Source organism: Rousettus aegyptiacus, unplaced genomic scaffold (assembly GCF_014176215.1).
Source record: "Rousettus aegyptiacus isolate mRouAeg1 unplaced genomic scaffold, mRouAeg1.p scaffold_m13_p_1, whole genome shotgun sequence".
Taxonomy (NCBI): Eukaryota; Metazoa; Chordata; class Mammalia; order Chiroptera; family Pteropodidae; genus Rousettus; species Rousettus aegyptiacus.
Genome location: NW_023416284.1, coordinates 136,620,678 through 136,643,432, shown reverse-complemented (window position 1 = coordinate 136,643,432; position 22,755 = coordinate 136,620,678). Strand labels below are relative to the sequence as shown.

At 33.7% G+C, this 22,755-nt stretch overlaps 1 long non-coding RNA gene across 2 annotated transcripts in view; it reads right to left on the bottom strand.

Annotated features, from left to right (window-relative positions):
- The window catches only part of LOC107502720, a 309,664-nt gene that overhangs the window by 74,436 nt on the left and 212,473 nt on the right, over positions 1-22,755 (bottom strand). For both annotated transcript variants that reach the window (XR_001595058.2, XR_001595059.1), the window contains exon 2: positions 10,267-10,373. This is a non-coding gene — a long non-coding RNA (uncharacterized LOC107502720). The remainder of the gene's footprint in view (positions 1-10,266; positions 10,374-22,755) is intronic.

The window sequence follows — 22,755 nt, the reverse complement described above, 5'->3', positions numbered from 1 at the left end:
AAAAAGTGGCCTCAACTAATTTCTATTAATTTTCTATAAGAATCTCCACTATAGTCAATGTTTCCCAAATACATTTGCTAATTTCTCTTTTCTCTCAGTTCCTTATCTTTGATAAAAGTATATCATTTCATAAACTTGGCATGGCCTCCCACACACTCTCTGCCTTTCTAAATACAAGCCAGGTCAAGTACCATTGGTTCCATAAACCTTTAACAAATCACCTGGACCTACCACTCCTCCCAAAATATGGCACAAGTTGTCCATATTCAAATATTCAGATATTATACATTGCAAACCAATAAAAAAAATCGTTGAGACTTCATCAATTACATATTGTTTAGGAATAGCTTTTTTTCCTGTTGTCTAATGTAATATTTAGACTCTGTATTTTATTTTATTCTGCCTTTCCCATTCAGAAAGTAAGTTTCTTGATGACAGGGTCTGTGTTGTTTTCATCTTTACATCATTCACAGTATTTAGCACAGATAGATCTTCTATAAATATTTTTGGTGGATAGATTGATTCATTTATTCAGTATGGTACTGAGAAAAAAACAGATGGAATATTTGGGTTGACAACTGCACCACATTTTGAGATGTTACTCTTTTTCATCTGTCGAGAAAAATATCTTTTCAATTCTAATCTTAAATTTCTAGTAATTGAAGTAAAGTCAAATAAGCAGGCCACAGTTGGCTAGCATTTATCAGCAAATTTTCCCAACTCACAAGGAAGATTAACAAAGAAATAAAATGTTCACAGTCGCCTCTTCTTTCACCGGGTTTACTAACACTGAATATATGACTGACTTTATATAAGGTGGAATCTATCTAAATAAGGCACCATGATCTCTTTTTTCTTATTTATGAATAATTTTAAAGAAATTTAATAACAAATTGCCAGAAATTTTGTGGTCTAGACTCTTTATCTTTAAAACGTACTTTTATGTACTAAAATAATGATCCCCACTCCAACTTTTTAAATCAATTATTCAACAGTAATGGCAGAAAGACAAAAATGTTTGGTCTTTTGCCTCCTTATTCACTAAGGATCAGAATTAAAATTATCACATTAAAACCATCAGTAACCTACAACTCCTACTTATACAACAGTCAAAAATTATTAAGAACTGATGGTTATTAAATGTGAAATTACAGGATATTTTATTTTAATAGTCTCTTGTGTGCATCAAAAAGCATTGTTTTTTCATCTTATAGGAAACCTCACTTCTCTTTTATTATTTTACTAATACATTAATGTCCTAAACCCTTATGTCATTAAAATATGCAATAGGAAGAAATCTCTTTGTTTATCAGTAGCATGAGAAATCAGCCCCATGTTCAATTCAACACATTTCAAGACAAGAAACTACCAATCCCCAAACTCCAGTGCAAGAGAAATTCAGCAGAAAGAGCTACCTCCGACGGTTTTTAAAACTATATATAAAACTGAATGGATGAGGAGGAAAAGTAAAGAGTCAATTCGCATGACCAGGATGAAAAGAAAAAACAAACATTATAGTTGCAAAAACATATATTCCATAACAAGTTCTTAAGACTCCCAGGTGCAACATCAGCAGCACTCGAGTCTCGATTTTTATTGTAATCTTGTGGCTTTTTATTTGTAACTTATATGAAAAGAATCATATTGATTGGGGCAGATTTAACTCAGTAAAACCTATTCTACTGAGATTGTCTGTGCTAGGTGATTTTATCAAGTTCTCTTTTGGTTTCATTTTCTTCCTCATCCCTATTCCCAGGGGAGGCTGCAGCCCAGCTTGCAGAGCAAATTGCCCTAAATTGAGTTCTTTCTCTGGCATAGACAGGGCTGCCTTTGGCTCCTCAGCTTAAAAACTTTATGCATTCTTTTTTCCTTCTTCCTTAACAATCCCCTTCCCTTTTTCCAATTAAAATGGAGAAGTTTGCACCGGTACCTGCTCCCAATTAAATGAATACTGCATTACCAGCCGCACTCCCGGATCTTCTTTACCCTCCCTTCATTAGCCTTATTCCTCTGAGACTGGCTGGCTGTCAGCCAAGGACTTATGGCAAGAATTCAAAATCTTGCACACTTTATCCCCTCCAAATCATTCTTGAATATAAGCAGTCTGCTCCTTAGGCCTAGCATGAGAAATCTAAGAACGTGTTCAAAATAGATAGGGGGTAGGGAGGGAGAGAAGAGGAAAATGATTTATTTAAAAGGCTAAAAGCCTATGCAAAGAAAGACAAGCTAAGAGAGGTTAAGCTTCCCAGTTAATTGACCTTAGTTTCTTTTTTAAAAGCCTGAGTAGGAAGAACAACAAATGACAGTTCGATGGCCTTGCTTTGTTTCTGAGTGCCTTCATGCCTACAGGAAGTACATCATCATCTTCCCACCTCAGGCATGCAGGCTCCCCACCACTCAAATTATGCACTGCAACTGAAAAACCCAACCTCGGAAGCTTAAACGAGTTTTTATTTATATATATAAAGATCAACATGGAATTTTCCAACAAATGTGAGTGCTACGGGGCCATTGCAGCAGCCATTCTCAACTGACACTTGGAATCAGTGAGTGTGCATCAAACTGTCATAAATGATGACCCAGGTGTCAGGCCACAGAAACAAATGGGCATTCGGTATACCTCCATTACTCTCTGAAACTGTAAATTCTGTATTCATAGCCTTTAAATACATTTTAGCAAAATATGTGCCCAAATCTCAGTTCTACATACTGCCTGTGTGACCTTGGGTAAGCTGTTTAACTTCTCTGAGCCTCATGGTTCTCATTTGTGAAATAGGAATAATAATGGTATCTAGTATAAAATGCTGTTTACTAAAGCATGTAAACCACTTAGCACAATCCCTGGCTCATGGTATATAACTAGGGTAAACTCTTATTATTATTGCTACTAGTATTGATATTAAGCAAAAATATACTATATGATCTGACAGAATTTTTGGAGCCTTTCCCAGGACATTGCAAAGGCAAAGGACAATTTATAGACGATATTTAATTTTAAAAAATTAAAAATTTGCAATTGGAATCTCAAAAGCTGACTTTTGTTTGCTACAGACCCCAACAAATCTATGGTCATTATTAGAAAACCTATCATTTAGTGGTAAATATAATTCATCGAATTCTACAAACATCTTGAAAAATATATAATCAGTGTTGATTTTTTCCTAAGGACAATACATGATTGAACACTTTAAAATATCAAGGAAGTCAAGTCGCTTCAGTTCTGAGATTTAACATAGAATTTGGTTTATCTCCTAGCGAGGAACTTCCAAGGCATGGTATAGTCCCACAGTTTACTAGTTAAAAAAGAAAGAAAGAAAAAAAAATGTTGCAAAAAGCTATACATACTAAATCTTTTGGAGTGATTATATTGATGAAAAGACTTAAAATTGTATATTTACGAAAGGGAGAAATATTGTAAATACATTTGTGCTAACTATTTTTATCTCCTACAACAGACACAATTCCTTCTCTACACAAGCTACAAGATTATTGCCAGATTTATAAGAAATACACTGTGTTGTCTGAGAAACCCAAAGCAGCAAACATACTCTCAATACAGGAAAGTACTTTACGAATAATATTTTTTTATTCATCAAATCCAGGTCTAATTTCTCATAGCATTTTGAATAATTTTAGGAATGTAAAAATTGGAATCAGAAAGCTGGAATTATATTTCAACCTCAACTTTTCTTTGCTACACAATTTCTAGAAAGTTACTTAAGTTCTCAGACCCTCAATTTCATCAAATACAAAATACAGCTAATCATATCTGCAATGTGATGTCAAAAGAATATAGTTAAAATGCTTAATTTGAGCCATAAAAAGCTCTACATTTTTATCATTATCATCATCATTATAATTATTATCTTTTTTTTTTTTTTACTTTTCAAAGATCTGTTCTTAAAATAGAAAAAGAACATGAAATATGAAGCAATAGGTTTGAACTGTCTTTTAGTCTTTCGAATGTTGGTGGAACTGCATGGAACCCAATAGAGGTAACACACACTCACTGGTTCAGATCATGCATATTTGTGGATTGGGATATTTTTAGAGATGATGGTTTTAAGGAATGAATTGAGAAATCTTCATCCAGAAGTTATTTATATTGTCATTTAACAACAACAATAACAACAACAAAACAGAATCACACACACTTGCACATAAGTTATAAACAAGGTCAGATAGCAATGGCAAAGCCAGAACTTAAGCTCAGGTCTGCCAATTCCAGGTAACAGCTCCTCAGGTAATCTTTATACACATAATTCAGAGATGTCATATTATCTGGTTACATGAGAAAAAAAATCATTGGAGAGAATGAAGTTTTCCACTTTCGTACTATCACAGGCATTTTTAAATTACGAAATTAATTTTAAATAAAAATTTATTCTAAACCTCATGTGACAGGTATATCCCTTTAACCCTGCCCTCCTGTTATTGATCCTGTCTTGATTAATGACACTAACATCTACTCATCCCAGAAATATGGAGCCATACCAATATTTTTTCCCTCAATAAGTCACTTATACTAACAATTATATCTCCTTATATCTTCATAGCATTGACCAAAGCTGAATTCTTTCTTCAACCTCTGCTGATACTGCTTTAATTCAGAACCTCACTGTCTTATGCCTGAACTACTCAAATGGTCTCCCAAGTAGTCTCCATTATCCTTGCTATCCTACTCACTCATTCCACAGTCCGCTCTCTATTCCTCCACGTTTTCATCAAAATGATCTTCCTAAAAGTCTGACTGTGCTACTCCCCAACTTGAAACCTTCAATCTCATGTCATACTCTCCCCTCAGCCAGGCCCCTATATGCCTGTCTCTTACCACTCTCCTTCTCAATGCTCACTTTCATCCACCATGCCCTCTGTGTGTTAGCCATTTTCTATTTCATCTTTGCTCTTTGTTCTTCAGCTTCTGCTGTTCTTCCAGTCTGTAATACCATTATTTTTCCCACTTAGTCTAAATATTCCATTAGTGCTTAAAAAGAAACTTCTGTGTAAGTTCTACATAGACTCATTAGATGAAGCTTGTGTCAATTGCTAAGAGAAGTATGTGAAAATCTTTTTGGACTGTGGGTTTGCCAATCTTCCATGTAGTTATATCCACTTATGTTTTATATATCTTTTAATAATATTATCAGGTGTACGCAATTTCTAAATATACAAACATATATAATTATACATTACATTTAACTTTATATTAGTTTAAAATCTATTTTGTATAAAAATAATATAGTTGCGGCAGCTTTCTTTTGGTTAGTATTTATCTGGGATAATTTTTCCATCTTACATTCATTTTTGCTGTATCTTTATGTTTTACATATGAATTTTTTAGATAGCATACAATTGGCATTTTCAAAAATTCAATCTAACCATTTTTGTATTTTAATTGCAGAGTTCACTTAATTTTCATTAATTAGGATGTCTGGTTTATTTTATTTCCCATAATTCATACACCTGAATCTGACCTATTTGATTTTAGTTCTGCCTCTTTTATCTTTCTCTGTCTCCCTAATTCCTTCAAGAAGCATATCCTGAGTAACTACAATACTGCAAGCACTATTCCAGACACTGGAGATCAAGGCTGAAGGGGAACAGACAAGACACTTGCTAGGAGATTCCATTCTAGAAGGAGGAGACAAACAATGGATAAGTGAACAATGGAATAGTAATGCAAACAGAGTAATGAACATATAAAAAATATATATTCCATTCTTTATTTAACTTCTAAAAATTTAATGGATCGTGTTGTCTTTACTCTTTTAGAGGCTCATTTTTTCTTCCCACACTACAAAAGTAACCTCGTAATGAGTCTCTCCTTTAATTGCTCTCTGATACATCCGCCTCACTAATATTCTTATATTAAATTCAAATATTACTATTCCCTGGTTTAAAACCATCAGTGTCTCCCCACTGCTGCTTCATTGAGCAAAAATACCTTAGCTTGATATTCAAAGTCCTTTACAAAATGGCTTGGCCTACATTTTCTAGCTTCCTTTCATATATCCTTATATATCCTCTACACTCTATACTCTTGGGTCTGTGATAAATAGTTATTTCCTATTTCTCATCACTTTCCACTGTATTCTCTCTTTTCTGCCACTCTTTAAAGCATATTTGAAATGGTACTTCCCCCAAAACACCCTTCATGATTTCATATATTTGTGAGCTCTCCCTCTTTTGAATTTCATAGCACTCATTTTTTATTTTTTTATAGGGTGCCATCCTATAAAATTGTATCTAAGCCTTGCCACCACTTTATGCCATTCAACTTTATGCTAACTGGCAAGAATGTTTGGATAAATCCCCGTAAATGGCCAAGAATATATAAAAACTATGTTGCCTCATTCTAGAGACAATTGTTTTGAATAGTAAAACACCTCAAATGATTAAACAGCCTCAGTGAAATTGCAAAAAAATAAAATAAAAAATAAGTAACCAAAGAAATATATGAAATTATCTTTACTCATTTGGTTCAAGTGATGAATAAAAGCATATCTTACTTGTTGGGAGTGGGGAAGATAGGAAGGGAATAAGAGGGAATATACTGGAAAGTAATTATGTTAGATATGAGATGGTAAGAGTTCCTTGAAAATGTAGGTGTATTATTAACATACTCTTTCAACATTTTTCAGTAAACATATCTATATATGTTTAGAATACCTACTATATGCCGAGCACTGTGCCAAGTCAGGGAACACAAAGATTAATAAGGCTTAATATTTGTCTTTAAGTAGCTGAAGCTTAGTGAGAAAAAGATAAACAGATTAAGAAAAATGTGTGTTACAACAGAAAGATCCGCAAAGTACAACTGGAGAACTCGGGTAGGAGGCATTGTAAAGGTATCATGTGAGTTAGCTCTTCTACTGAGAAAACAGCATGAGAGCTGGAAAGGCAAGCTTTTATGTTTTCAGAGTATTTATGCCCTCTTTTATTTGCAGATATTATAGTGATAACTTGATAATATTTTAAATAGTGTTAATGTCACACCATAGAGGTATCACTATCTTTTATATATACTGCTTTAAGATAGTTTATGAACTTCCAATGAAGCATGACAGTGGATGCATGTATTTACTTATTCCTCACCAATGCAACACCATATTAAACTTACAGTGAAAGAATTTTAAAACTTATAAACCCATATGAATGAAAAGAATAAGAGAAGAGAAAACGTCAGATAAGCAATATCAAATACATTTCTGAAATATTAGAAGATAGATAGATAAACAGTAAGTGTTTAGCAAACCAGATAAAGCTGAAACCTCAACCTGAACTGAAGGATGACAATAGGAAGCTGACAGTTTTACCTCAAAAGCCCGGAAAGTTTCAGGATATGGAAATACCAGGTACCTTTTAAGGTGAGATGTTCATATAGGGGGAAATGGGTATATGAATAATAAAATAAGAGGATTAGTCGAAAGTTTACCTAAGAAACAATTACTGCCAGATCTCTTCCCAGACCCCAAAAGATCAGAAGTTTGCACTCTGTAGTGGTTTGTACAGCAAATACATGGTGAGATATTCTATAGAGTAATAGAGGGTGAAATGCAAATCTCTGTACTGAATGGTGAGACTGCAGGTCATTTTCTGGTTCGGTTCCCAGAACACAAATCACTAGGCTTTCAGCCACTGAGCATAAAATTGGAGAAGTCCTCTCTAGAGAAACTGAAAGGCCCAAAGAAAACCTGTACATATATGAGATTTAAGGACTCTATTAAAATGCCATATTACCACCTTATCACACAGTAGTAAACCTTATCAAGTAATAAATCCCCATTATGAAGATGTTCCAAATAAATATGAAGCTCTTACTCTAAATACAGAGACAGGCAAGGATTACTAAACATGTGGAGAAATCTTCTAACACAAAAAAGGGAAACCAAAACAACCGAAACATAGATTCTAGAATCTGGATGAGGTCAGATTTCTGGATAGACATATGAACACTAAAAGATAATAAAGGGAGGCCTTCAAAGTTTTGAAAAAAAGTTATTTCCAATCTAAAATTCAGTAGCTAGCCAATGTACTTATAAAATATAAGTATAAATCAAGCATAATTATAGAATAAGGATGTCTGGTACATTCAAGCTCACAAAGAATTTACCTCCTATGTATTCCTTTCAGGTATCTTCTGGAAAATAAACTCCATTATAAAGTTTGCAGTAAACCAAGAAAGAAGTTCAGAAAAAAGGGAGCCAGCCCAGGAAAAAGATAAATGGGAAGTCCTAGGATAATGGTGGAGACTCTAGGATGGACATTTGCAAGAAAAAAATAACGTAACGTACTGAAAGGATTAATGAGGAAGCTGATTTGTTTGACATAGATATGCCTATCAGAGCAGAAAATGCCTGTGGAAGGTAAACTCAACATATCTGATATATTAACATGGAATGGAGTAATGGTTAAAGAATAAATACATAGATGATCAAAGGGAGACGATTTGGAAATTGAAAAAAGTGATTCAGTAGGTACAATGATTGATCTGAAAGGAAATTTTTAACATTTAAAGCATAGTTGCAGGAAACTCTACGAGAGGAAATATTTAAAATCAACTCCATTGACAAAGATTTGATAATTGATTTATTTGAAAAACTCTTAAAATACACTGACATACTTCTTCAATGACAGCTAGATTATATAGAAAGGATTGTTGCTTGTTGGAGGTGTCATTTGTACCCGATTCTAAGTGTCACAGATGTGTCACTCTCTTAAAAATTGTGAAGCAAAATAAGAGAATGAATTATCATGTTTTACCTTCTTCCTAAAATTAAAATTGGCTAGAAATTAAAATTCTTGCTATAACTGCTAAGTGCCCTGAGATCACAGAAGTCTTACAATAAAACTCTAATGTGGGCTAGTTTGAGTGGCTAACCATCTCCTCTAACAATCCCTAATTGATATGTGTAATAAAATATAAATATAACAAGATTTCATGAGAAACTTCCTCAGCTCAGCTATTTAGTGATTATTCTTTAATCAAGAGTTCTTGATGATATTTTAATTCTTACAGGGTCTGCAAGTATTAAACACACACACACACACACACACACACACACACTCTTTCTTCTTCACCTCAATCTAATCTCAGTTTAAATCTTCCCAAAGCACTTCAACATACTAGCTCATGAATTCCAATTTCATCAAGAAGACTGGCTGCTAGAGGAGAGAAAGAGCAATTGGGAGGGTCGTTTTATAAACTGTACAAATGTCTAACCAATGTACTGTGTACTTGAAACTTATAAAATAAATTTTTTAAAAAAAGGAAGACCGGCTGCTGTTGGAAAGTGACTTTCTGTTTTGGGTAAATCAAAAGAGGAGAAACAGTTATATTGTGGGCCGAGAATGCATAATAGGCTCAGTATCCAGCTAAAAGTAAAATAGAATTTGTAAAAACAACAAGTCACCCTTTATTTTCAAAAATAATCTCTTAAATCTTACATGGAATTAGTCAAATTACACTATTTTCCCAAATTAAATAAATTTGACTAGCTCATTATTCAACCCATTACAGTTTCCAACAAACTAAGCAAATGCTCACCATAAAGCAATGAAAACTCAATAATTGGCTCAAACCTATGTCTGAATTCATCATCTGAATCCCTAGAAATAAAAAAAGAATATAAAATCTAATATTCTCCCCAGCAAGAATAATCATTTGTCTCCCCAAACTAACCTACCCTCGAAGCAAAAATAACCATTGAAATAATGCTCGCATGGTACAAATATATACAACAATTACAAAATTAATTTCCTGAGGCATTAAAAGTTCTAAATTGTGGATGTAATCACTACCTTAACTATAAACCTTTCAAAATTCTGGGTTGCCTTTGCAGTAAAAGTAATCTATCGCAGGGGCCGAGAGGTAGGTTACTTAATACATTACCTTCTTAAAAACTGGATGAAAGATATGTTAGACTGCAGTGGGAAAGCTTTCGTTTGTGAATAAGTATATGGCCTATCATTTGGTAATATTTAAGCTATTTCATAACTATCTGAAGAAGAATCTGTGCTCTTCAATGTGTTAAACCTTTTGTTTTAACAGAGTTATATCCTTTCAAGCCTTACTTGGGCAAAGAATGAGCCTGTAAACGTAAGACAATTCCAATAGTTATTTTTTCTATTTTAATCAATCATTGCTCTTTCCTTCTCACCCTGAAATTACAGGGGAAGTTCATTCCAATACAACAATCATTACAAAATCATTTTAGAAGACCCCTGACAACAGTAAAATTGATCTCATTATTTCAGTGTACTTACACATTTTGTGCACAGGCTCAGGACATAAAAAGTCAAAACCATCTCTGATCTTTTCTGACAAATTGAAGATGAACCAGCTTCCACAGGGGTGCAAACACTGAGGACATCTAGAAGCAAAATGACAAAATATTAACATCTCTAGATTCTGTGTGTACAGACACAGGAGTAACTCAGATTTTTAAACTCTGAGTGTACTGTCAAGAGAATCAAGTCCATTCTTTTTTGTTACACTTTGTTATGTTTCAAGATTATATCAAAAATAACATCATATTCTAAAACCAGTTTTTCTATATCAAAAACTTATCTCCTCTGTAATTGTTAATGCTAGCCTCAGTTTTCATTTCAAGAGAGATGAAAGTTCCATGTGTTGGCTTCTTACAAAGATTTATTCAAACATTTTATGAATTTTATAACTAGAACTTTAACTCATTCACAGAAAGAACCCCTTAAGGTCATCTAATATGGTGGATAAGAAGATGTGCTTTGAATAATTAATGTCACCTGTGTTGGAGTCAAGTTTTTTAAAGGTATAGTGGGGCTAATATTATCATCTGCTTCATGATGGGGATGTTAGAATTAAACTTAGCATAGTACCTGACATAGTGTTAAATAATGTGAGATTAATTATTTTAATTATTAGTATCCATTCAAAATTTATATATACTTAAGAACCACTCTCCTTACTTTCTTTGAAGGTAAGTAATTAATTATATTTTTAATTAATGAAGGCAATTATCATAGATTGCCTCATAGTCAACAGGAGAAAAGCAGAAAGCTTTCATGATGAGACGAACAACTTTCAATGAGCTCAGGGACTACCTCAAAATTCAAAACCAATATCAAAAATCAGTAGTAGTGTACCCAGAAATGAAAACAAAACAGATGTACAGCACTGTGTAATATCTGGTAAAAGTACTGATACCAAGAATCAGGAGCTGCATTAAGACTTGTCAGTTCTCTCTACTTCATCCCATCTCACTAGACAGGTATAGCAGACTCTTTAGTTTTGTCTTAGCCTGGTTGGTCTCAAAATTAGAATTTAAAAAGAAATGTCTATGAGTAATTTATTTGAATGCAATCCTAGGAAGCATGATCAAAAGATAAGGGAAGTGAAACCAGGAGAGAAAATCAATGCAAAGATTTATTATCAAGTCAACGGCATTATGAGCAACTGGTTGCTTAATATAGCAAGACTTCTTGAGAAGTCTTCTGAAACTGACTTCAGAACCATGTCCCAAAGGGAAGAAAAGGAGAAGCATTAATCCATAGACTTCTATTCCCCAGAAGTCAAGGGTCACTCTGAATGTTGTCACCTCTCTTGTCCAAGATGCTCATATATGAGTGTCAAACAGGTTCCCACAGATATCTTATGTGATGTATGGGGAGGCATTATTAATTTACATCGACATGAAATAAATCAAAGCCTGAATGTAACTGATAGCAAATGCCATGGTTGAAATAAGTATTGAGGATTTAAAATGATGTACAAGAGTTCAATATAACACATCGCATTAATAAAATAAAATAAAAACACATGATCATCTCAATTGATACAAAAAAGGGATTTTACAAAATCCAATATCCTTTCATGATAAATATATTCAATCAACTGGGAATAGAAGAAAATCTTATGGTAAATGAACATAATGAAGGACATTTATGAAAAAAAAACCCAGCCAAATTATACTCAATGATGAAAAACTGAACGTTTTCCCAAGATTAGGAACAAAATGAGGATGCCCGCTTTCAATGTTTACATTTGGCATTGTACCGAAAGCTCTAGCTATAGTCATTAGACAAGAGAAAAATAAAATAAAAGGTATATAAATTGAAAAGGAAAAAGTAAAATTTTTTCTATTCACAGATGGCATGACCTTATACCCAGAAAATCCAAAATAGTCTACAAAAAGGCTATTAACACTATTAACGTGTTCAGCGATGTTTCAGTATAAACACCAATACATAAAAATCAATTACAGTTCTATATACTAGCAATGAACAATGTGAAAATTTTAAAAAATGGTTTTATTCACAATAGCATCAAAAAAATAAAATATTTTGGAATAAAGTTCATCAAAGAGGTAGAAGACATACACTGAAAATTACAGAACATCACTGAAAGACATTAAAGACCTAAATAAATAAAAAGGCATACCATATTCATGGGTTATTGAGATATTAATACAAAGCAATCTAAAGACTCAGTGAAATCCCTAAATGAATCCTAATGACATATTTTGCAAAAATGGAATAACATTCTAAAACTCATATAAAAATAAAAATAACCATGAATAGCTAAAATAATTTTAAAGAAAAAAAGTTGGAGGACCCATACTTTCCAATATCAAAACTTACTACAAAAAATTACAAGAATTAAAAAAAAAAATGTGGTGCCAGCGTAAAGATAGACATATAGGTCAATGAAAAAGAATTGAGAGTCCAGAAATAAACTCTATGGTCAATTCTTTTTTGACAAGGGTGTCAAGACCATTCAATGAGAGGAAAAAGGACTTTTCAACAAATAGTGTTGGGGCAAATAGTATCTATATGAAAAAGAATGAAGTTGGAACTCTACTTCACACAATATATAAAAATTATTTCAAAATGGATCAAAGACCTGAATGTAAGAGCTAAAACTCTAAAACTCTTAAAATAAACATCAGGGTAAATGTTCATGGCCTTGGATCTGGTAATATATTCTTAGATATTACACCAAAGCATAAACACAAAAGAAAAAATAGAAAACTGGAATTCATCAAATTTTAAAACCTTTCTGCATAGAACACCATCAAGAAAGTGAAAAGACAACTTACAGAAGAAAATATTTGCAAATTATATATCTGATAAACAAATGTAATACAAACACATACGTACAAATGAAGGTTTATAGCAGCACTACCCAGAATAATCAAAAGGTGGAAACAGATCGAATATCCATCAGCAGAAGAATAAATTAACATAATATAGTATATTTATACAATGAAATAGTATTTATCCATAAAAAAGAATGAAGTAATGATAGTGTTATAATGTGGATGAACCTTGAAATCATTATGTTAAGTGAAAGAAGTCAGGCACAAAATGTCACATATTATATGGTTCTATTTATATGAAATATCCAGAATAGATAAATCTACAGACAGAAAGCAGATTAGTGGTTGCCGGGGGATGGTAGATAGGGGAATAGGTCCCAGCTGCTTAATAGTTGCAGTATTTTCTTTGCAGATGATGAAAATATTTTGAAACAAGACAGAGATGATGGTTGCACAATATCGTTAATGTGCTAAATGCCACTGACCTTTATATTTTAAAGTGGTTATTTTTATGTTATGTGAATTTCACTTCAATTTTTTAAAATTATGCACAGAAGTGTCCAGTACAGTCCTCTTTGTGAGCTTGAAGATATCCTGGCACTCACCTTGCAGTTATTAATTCTTCTCTCCTTTTTCTTGGGAAAAAAATAAAATACAAACTTTGTGACTGTCATCCACTGTTCTTAAATGTCATGTTAATGTTGGTGTACCCTTTCTATAAAATAAATTTTAGCCATGGCAGCAAAAGTAGAAGGTATGCATTGTTTGCTAAATTCCTATGTGTCTATCCAGAAATCATTCTCGTTTGCTATATTTGTCTTAGAGAATAAAGGAACTGTACTGCATTGAATGGTGGCTCCCAAAAATGTATAACCATGTCTATATCTCTAGAATATTACCTTATTTAGAAGGAGAATCTTTACAGATGTGATTAATGATCTTGAGATGAGATTATCCTGAATTATCAGGATGGGCCCTAAATCTAACAACGAGCATCTTTATTAGACTGAAGAAAAGAAGACACGGAAAAGAAGGTGTTTTGACAGAGGACACAGGAATCGGAGGGAAGTAGCCATAAGCCAAGGAAGTAAAGGAATGCCTAGAGGCACCAGAAGCTGGAAGAGGCAAAGAAGGAAGAGTCTGTGGAGGAGAGCCCAGCCAGCTAACACATTGATTTTGGACTTCTGTCTTCAAAAACTGAGAGAATAAATTTCCATTCTTTTATGCCACCAAGTTTGTGGTAATTTGTTACAACATCCCTAAGACACTAATACACGAAACACCCCTTTGTGCCTCAATAAGATGAGAAAGCTGTGACCTTCATCTCTTCTTCAAAGGGAGATATCATGCCTTTGAAGAAGCTGTCTCGTAGTAAGTGACCTTAGGACGTGGCTGTAGGTTGAGGTAAAACAACTCTGAGCTCACTCCTACAACCAACCTTTAGAAACTCAATGTCATGCAGGTTATGTTTGAACTTTAAGTAACATTGCCTTGGATGAGAAGGAAAGAATAATAAAAAAATATCTTTGCCTACTCTATTTCAAATGATGCTGCAACTTCCATCTCAATGTGCATTTACAAACAAAAGTAAGGCTAGGCCAAATATGAGGGTCAACTCTATCTTTTCCAAGAATGTAAAACAAAAACTAACCTCCTCAACTCCTAGAAGCCAGGATTCTACATAAATCAGTGGCTGGCTTTTAATAACCTCACAAATCATCAAGCGCCATCCTGTTTGGACCCCTGCTGGAAGAGGCCCTGAAGCTTCCTTTTGGTGGCTATTTTTATCTACCAGAGTAGCTTATTACAAGAGAGAAACCCATTATTCCTCTTTCTTAACTGTAGCAGAGAGAGGAGACTTTATCGGAGCATGAGTGTGTAAGTGTGTGTGTAAGTCATATAATAACTTGTCTAGAGGCAAGTACTGTATATATATATATAGTATATAAGCTATACTTAGGTATTTTAATTTCTAATTTTTTAACAACCTTGAATGAAGGTATTACTATTTGCTTTATAGAATAGAAAATTGAGGCTTCAAAATAATTTGTCAAGTGTCACAGAGTAGTATACAAGGTGTAGTTTCAAATACTACAACGATATTTGAAATTGTCCTGTACATTCTTTTCACTGTATCACACTCTGCCAACTTGGCAACTGCTTTTAAAAAAGTAAAATTTAAACAGCAGGTATATTCGGTTTAAGTTTAAGATCAAGGAAAAGTTAACAGCTTTTTAAAATTTGGATCTATGAAATAATGTGTTATTTCTTAATGAACACCCTTAATATGCTAATTAAGATATATATAATAGAACCCATTCTCCAAAGATCTATATTCTTGTTTCTACTATGTTAAAAATACAATTTAGTCATGTTAAAGATGAAGCACATATTGCTCCCTGATCCTTTCCCTGATATAAAAAGACAGTCACATATATGGGCTACACAGATACTTCTTTCAACATAGCTACAAAAGGCAATTAATCTGGGCTTAATAATTTTACAATTTTGTTCACAGCCTCAAAAGAAACAAGGCTACATGTGTAACCCCTTTTTTATGTGATCCTACTGAGATCAGAAAGGAATAATTATTCATTGATTAAGGCACAGTAAACCTCCTACACACTAAGGCTAATTTATTGAGCTATGAAACTACAGTACAATCACTTTTCTGCTATTGTTCATTCACACACAAAAAGACAATCGCAGATACCACTTAGAAAAAATTACTGATACAAGGAATAGTTCATGTTTATTTTGGATTGAGTTACTAAAAATCCACCATTACAAAACCAACATTAACCACGTGAGCGCACACACACATACTTTTATTATCAGTAATGTCCTCATTTCATTCAATGATGATTCTGTGAAAGAAAAATAGTATTAAAGAGTCTGAAAATATAGTGCATTAGAAGTTAAGAACAAGTCTATACATTGTACTTGGAGCAAAGTCAACCCTAAAAGAAACATATTGTATGTTTGACCCTGCAGCACGTGAGTACAAGGATAAAATAGGTGTTGTCTATTTAAACTTTCTTAATAGAAGTATAGTATGTGCAACTGAAGAAGCATCATTACTGATTAAATTCCCATTTATTATAGATATATTATATACTAGAAGCTTCTGAGAAAATAATACATAAGAGAAGACTATGCTCTTTTAATAGCCCTCAGAGATGAAAGGGAAAATAAGTCACAGAATTAAAATAAGTGATTGAGACTGCATATGCAGACATATTTGACACCATGCATAAACACAGATTCATTCCTTTAGACTTCATCACATATTAACTGAATCTACAGCCAAGTACTAGGAAACAGAGATGAATGGGAGAGATAAGATGACTACCTGCATGTATAATTAGCCTTAACACATAAATCTTTAAAGACATGTATGTACACCAAAATGGCAAAGATATACAAACATAAGAGTAAAGAGGGAGGTGCTGAGGATTTAATAGTAACCCGGTAGATCCCAATATCTAGTGATACCTACTAAGCTAACAATATCAGTAATTCCTGTATTTTCATGCAGCTTTACTGAGGTATACAATACATCATACCTTTCATCTCTGCTAATAAACCTGCATCTTTTAATTCAGATCTCTACTATACTACTGACAAATAAATTTGCTTCAGCTCTAAACCAGAGTGGGAACAGGGTTAACTTTTGCTAATTAGCTTTTCCCAACGTCCCTGATAACATCCTTGGACACACAACTAATTCCATTTAGGATCTAGATTATTCTTATTGCTCGGAGGCAACTGTGAATAACACAAAGGAAGTCTACATTTCCCAGCCCTCCTTGCAGTAAAAGGGAGTCATAAACTGAGTTATGTCCAGTGGAATGTGCATGGAAGTAACTTATGCCCCTTCGAACCCTGGCCCCTAAAGCCAGCTACACAAGACACCACCCTCTCTTTTTCTATTCCCTTTGAGACAGCAAGGTGAACCTGTACCTACATGTTGAAAACAGTAGCATTATAGCAGGGGAAGCTCCTGAATCCCTGATGCAAAACTTTCTGTACTTTTTTCATCATGGACTGGGAACAAACAGTATCCTGTTTTAGTTGTTGGTCACTTCAAAATAGTCTAGCAACCAAACTCCTAAAAGCTTCATAACCAACATATGTTATGCTTGTCTGTAAGGAACTGATATAAAAGGAACTAAGATATAAAAACTAAGATATAAAAATGAGGATTGAAAAAAGACATAGAGATCTGTCAAAGGAAAAGTAATTTACAGCTGACAGTCTTTCACTGAGGCAGAATTGTCCTTTTCTAAACCTGTATTACTGCGTATGCAATTCTCTACCACCCCCTCCACCACCACACCACTTTCGATCCCACCCCTAAGCCCTGTTTCAGCTACCGAATTATCCTACATTGTTTTTTATTAATTTGCATCCTTCCAGACCCAACTCTCAAATCGTTTTCACAGGAAATCTTCTCCAAGTAACCTTCCCATCCTTTGATCATTTCCTCTCTGCATCCCCTGGCATCTACACATACTCCTTTCAAGTTAGACAACTACTTGCTACGTGTTGGGTTTCCCTGTGAGTACCTGAAAGGCAGGAATGCCCATTTTGGCATTTCCAACATTCAGCCCAGAACTATCCCAGACTGGGAATTTGTGAATCTTCATTGAATCCATTCTTGGAAACTGACTTATTACCATCTGATAAAGTTTTAGTTTCAAACTTTTATTTTTGCCTTTCTAATACAACTTCAAGCTGCTTGAAGTTAGGGCTGTATTACGTACTTCCTCCCCCCCTCCAAAAGCCTACTTCTGTGTTGTGCATTAAGTAAAAAAAATAAATAAACATATTAAGCAACCATGTAGAATTCACTCTTTATGTTTTCCAAATGCTCAGAGACTAGTTAGAAAACTAAATCATATTTGGGGCTGGGGCGGAAGGGAATACATATATTATATAGTTATTTATGACTTCACCTCCAATTCTGAGCTATCTTCTGGGTCATCACAGGTGGAAGAAAACTGTAAGAAATCTTCGGGTACTGAAAGAGTACTCCCAAACATGTCCTATTATTTTATATGGAAAATTAAAAGAAACAACAGGCATTCTTTCCATATCTAATGGGTACATAATTAACCTCTTCTCTTACCAGTTATCACCTTATATATAAAATTGTTATTTCCCATTATTTCTAACACTAGCCATTTTATATTATCCTATATTTGCCTACTACATGTGCACTACTGTTTATTGGTAAGGTTATCCCTATTACAAGAAAAAAAGTACCTCAAGCTATTTTAATTTATATTTATTGAGATCATACAAATTTCATTTATTAATTCTTTGCTGCCTTATCTCTTTTCTGATTTTAATTTGGACTTCTACACAGATATGCCCATAGAAAGAGGCAATTCGTAGATAAATAAGTATTAGAGTACACATGACAGTAAATTGTTCATTTATCTTAATAAATTAGCATATTAGGCTATTCATCGATAATGGTGAAATTTGTTAAATGCATGTTTCTGCAAAATGACATTAAGTCACTGGCTGCATGCTGACAATGTGGATGGATCATGACCACTGGACAAGGTAACCACCAATGTGGAACATCATGCTGGCCTTCCAATGTTCCTCTTGGAGGATGTTCCACCCTATTGCATTCTTTATATCCCCTGAGCACTTGATAACCTACTGTAGTTTATTATTGCCTATTCATTTCAGGTCTTGTCTGCTGAAGAGGTACTTGCATTAGATACATTTAAGATTCCCCTTGATTCTGAGAATCCATGAGTCTAAGTTGTAAGTGCCTCTCACAGAAACTATTTTATTCCTATTTGTATCCCTATTATAATAAACTAAATGTTTGTATCCCCCTAAAATTCATATATTGAGACTCTAACCCCATATGTGATTGTATTAGAAGGTAGGGCTTCTGGGGGCGATTCATTCATAAAGATAGCACCCTCATAAATGAGATTAGTCTCTTTGTAAAAAGGACCCCAGAGAGCTCCTTTCTTCTTTCCACTATGTGAACAGCATGAAAATGGCCATCTATGAACCAGGAAGTGGGCCTTCACCTGACACCATATCTACCAGCCACTTGATATTGGACCTTCCAACCTCCAGCATGATTAGAAATAAAATTCTGTTGTTTACAAAACACACAATCTATGGTATTTTTGTTACGGCATCCCTAACAGTCTAAGACTATCCAACACTGTTCTAGCAGAGTAGGTACTCTATATGAACTCATTGAACTGTTACTGATTTACCTTAGGCTTTAAATTTATTGTTCCCCCTTTATCTTTATTAGTTATGAAGAAGATATGGAGACTAGAGGTGATGAGAAGGGGAAAATGTACTCATTAGAATATTATGTGTCAGGCATTGAGGTGGATACCAAATCCTAACAACTTTGGAAGAGGGTTTCATTTTATTTCCAGGTTAAGAATTTATGCCTCAAAGTAATTATTTGTCCAGAATCACAATGGTATTATTATAAATATAATTGGCAAGATTTGAATTCAAGGACTATCTGCTTACCTTCCTGTCACCTTTTCCCAATCTTTCCACAGTTTAATACCAACACCTTACAGAATTCCAGCACAAAATAAACACTCAGCAAAACTTACAAGATCAATGACTCCAGAGTTGCTCTTTGAGCTAACAGGAACTCTAGCACACTGTTGACCATCTGAGACTTCACAGCTTCTATTCTCTATACTCACACTCCACATTTCCTCTGAAATTTTGAGGCACTAGTTTAGGAAGTCCACCCCGGGAATTTTTATTTTAAAACAGAAACTATCTTATCTATTTAAGAGAGTCAAGTTACACTCTGGATTATGGAGGATAAAGGAGTAAAAAAGAAAGACTTTCAGAAATAATCAAATAAGATTTATTGGAGGTGGGGGCCAGAAAGGGTGGAGAACAAAGAAGAAAGGATCATAGTAAGTATAAGGTTGAGGAGGGGAATTTGGAACTTCCAAGAGATATATCATTTGAGTTAGAAGATATGCGCTATGTAATGTATGCACTTTCTTTTGTTTTTCTAAATTATACTTTATTCGCCAAAGTTCACGCATAAGTAGGGTTTTATTTTGAGGGAACCGAAAGAGGAAAATATAACTAATAAAGATATTAAATAAAAGGACATTCAAATTTTAATAAGAGAATTCAGTCACTGTAAAATTCTACTATATAGTTGTCAAACAAATATTTAAGTGGGCTTAAAATTAGTAGCCTCTCTGAGACATTGTCATGGTCCAGTCAGGCCCTGATCAAAATTTTCTGAACTGAGAGAAATTTCAGGAGTTTAGTTAATGGTTTCATCAACACATTTGTCTGAATCTCGGATGCTGGTACTAACTGAAGTTTAAAAAACAAAGTATCATAAAAGTTTGGACATGTGAGCTTCGCTTTGTATTTTACTGCCCAATGAATACAAATCAACAAAATTGGCAGTTTGTATCAACAAAATAAAGCTACAGTATTTTAGTGTTGTTATTTCTGGTATTAAATATTTTTCATATACTTATTTGGTTTAAAAATTCCATTTTCATTTTTTACTAAAATATTTTTCTTACATTAAATAATAGAGATCTTTTATCTACTCATTCTAAAAAGACCTTTACTTATTGAATCTAGTATCATATGCTAGGTACAAAATCCTACGTATTCAAGGTGATCAAAGTAGGTGATACTTGATGAGTCTATACCTCATAAGAATATATAGTTTATCAAGAGAAGACAGATATTTTTAAAATTATACTATTTCATAATTTCATCCTGTGATGGTGTTACTATTTTAACATCCTTACTTGGCAATAAATTCATAATATTATATTGGTCTCCCAATTTTTTTCTGGCCCACAACATAATTAGAATATAAAAATAGGTCAAGAAACAAGGAAAAAGGCAGTCTATTCATGAGGGAATGAGAGAAATCGCTTTTAGAAAGCAAGATTGTTAGAATCAGAGTAGATATTTCATGGTTCAAGCTCTGAGTGGTAGACTTTAGTACATGACTAAGTAAATGAGCTGCTGAAATACAGTGGAGATAACCACAGTTTGCTGTGGACTTCTTATGTGTCAAAGGTGTTATATGCATTAGTCATTACAATGGATAGATGGGACATACTATAATTATTACTCTACAAGCAAAAAAACAATACTACACAAACAGGTTAAGAAACTCACCAGGGTTGCATATTTAGAAGTGATTTAACCCAATCTGTAGTCAGCAGTCAGTCTTTCAACTTCCATACTCTAGTGCCTCAAATGAAAAAGGTCATTGGAGTAACAGAAACCAAAGTACAATGAGACTAGGGAAATAGATGGGTATCAGTATGATAGCTAGAAGACGGTGAAGCGCTGAAGCAAGTTGCAGGTAGCAAAATGCCCCAATAAATATCAATCGATAGAGGAGGCTTTCGGAGTCTGTTGGCTACTAGAAACCAACATAGACTGAATACAAATCAGAGAACCCCAGAAAGCAATGGAATATTTTTCCAGGAGCCAATGAGTGTTTTCTTTCTTTCTCACTTTCCAGAACTAATTAAATTTATTGGCCCAGTATCCCTGGGAAATAGGATTCAAATGTAGTTTTAAGGGAATTTGCTTTATGGTAGTAGTCTTACCTTAACAAGAAAGTTGTAGACTCATAATTTTAACTCCCCTATCAAACAGAAAAGATTCTCAGTTTTCCATCTCCAACAACAAGTTGGGAGGGGCTTTATTACTTTTGTATATTTTTAAATCTAGCTGTATTACTTTGGTCAATCTATGCTGGGAGATGGTATCTAGAATCAATTGCACTGTAGAGTAATGAACACATAAATCATCATGTAATCATCAAATTAAATACATTTATGACTCTTTGATGTCCAAAAGCCTAAACAAGTTATTTTTTAAATGGCATATCTCTTAATTATTCATTAAAAACTGTAATCTTTATTAATAGATGTTACTAAAGAGATATAAATCTCCTCTCATGAACTGGTTTAACTCTCAGCAAGCCACTTCCAGGCTTCATTTTGTTCAACATCATCACATTCCACTTCTACCACATTTCCTATATCATTCTAATATAGAAAGCAAGTTTAAACATTCTCTGAAACAACTGGCCACACTAGAATAATATATCATTCATCATTATTATTTAAATCTTGTTTTAGTAACGAGAATACTGAGGAAATTTACTTTTTGTAATTAACTGCTACCTAATTTGCAAAACACATTAATTTCATAATAATAACCTAACAATACAGCTTACCAATTTTAGCTGTTTATTCTGCCCATAGCCATACATATCTGCAGTGACACACATGTATTTTAAAATTATTTTCACAAAATATAACACATATACAGAAAAGTCCAAAAATGGCTGAATGGATTATTATAATACAAAGCCCCAAATCTGTCTGTACTTCTTAGATCAAGAAACAGAATGTTGATAACACCATTTGGAAAACTCCTTTTGAAATAATATATCTAAGCAGTGATCATCAATGACTGTTGATATAACTACTGAAAGAGAGGCAACTGGATGCTCCATTCTTTCTACCAGAAATAAACAGCATCACCCTTGAAGTATTCTCTTCCTTCATTCCTCATGGAACCTAAAACAAATCAGGTTTCTAGTTCTAACTTCCAGTTTACAGGAAATACAGGGTACAAAAAATATATTAAA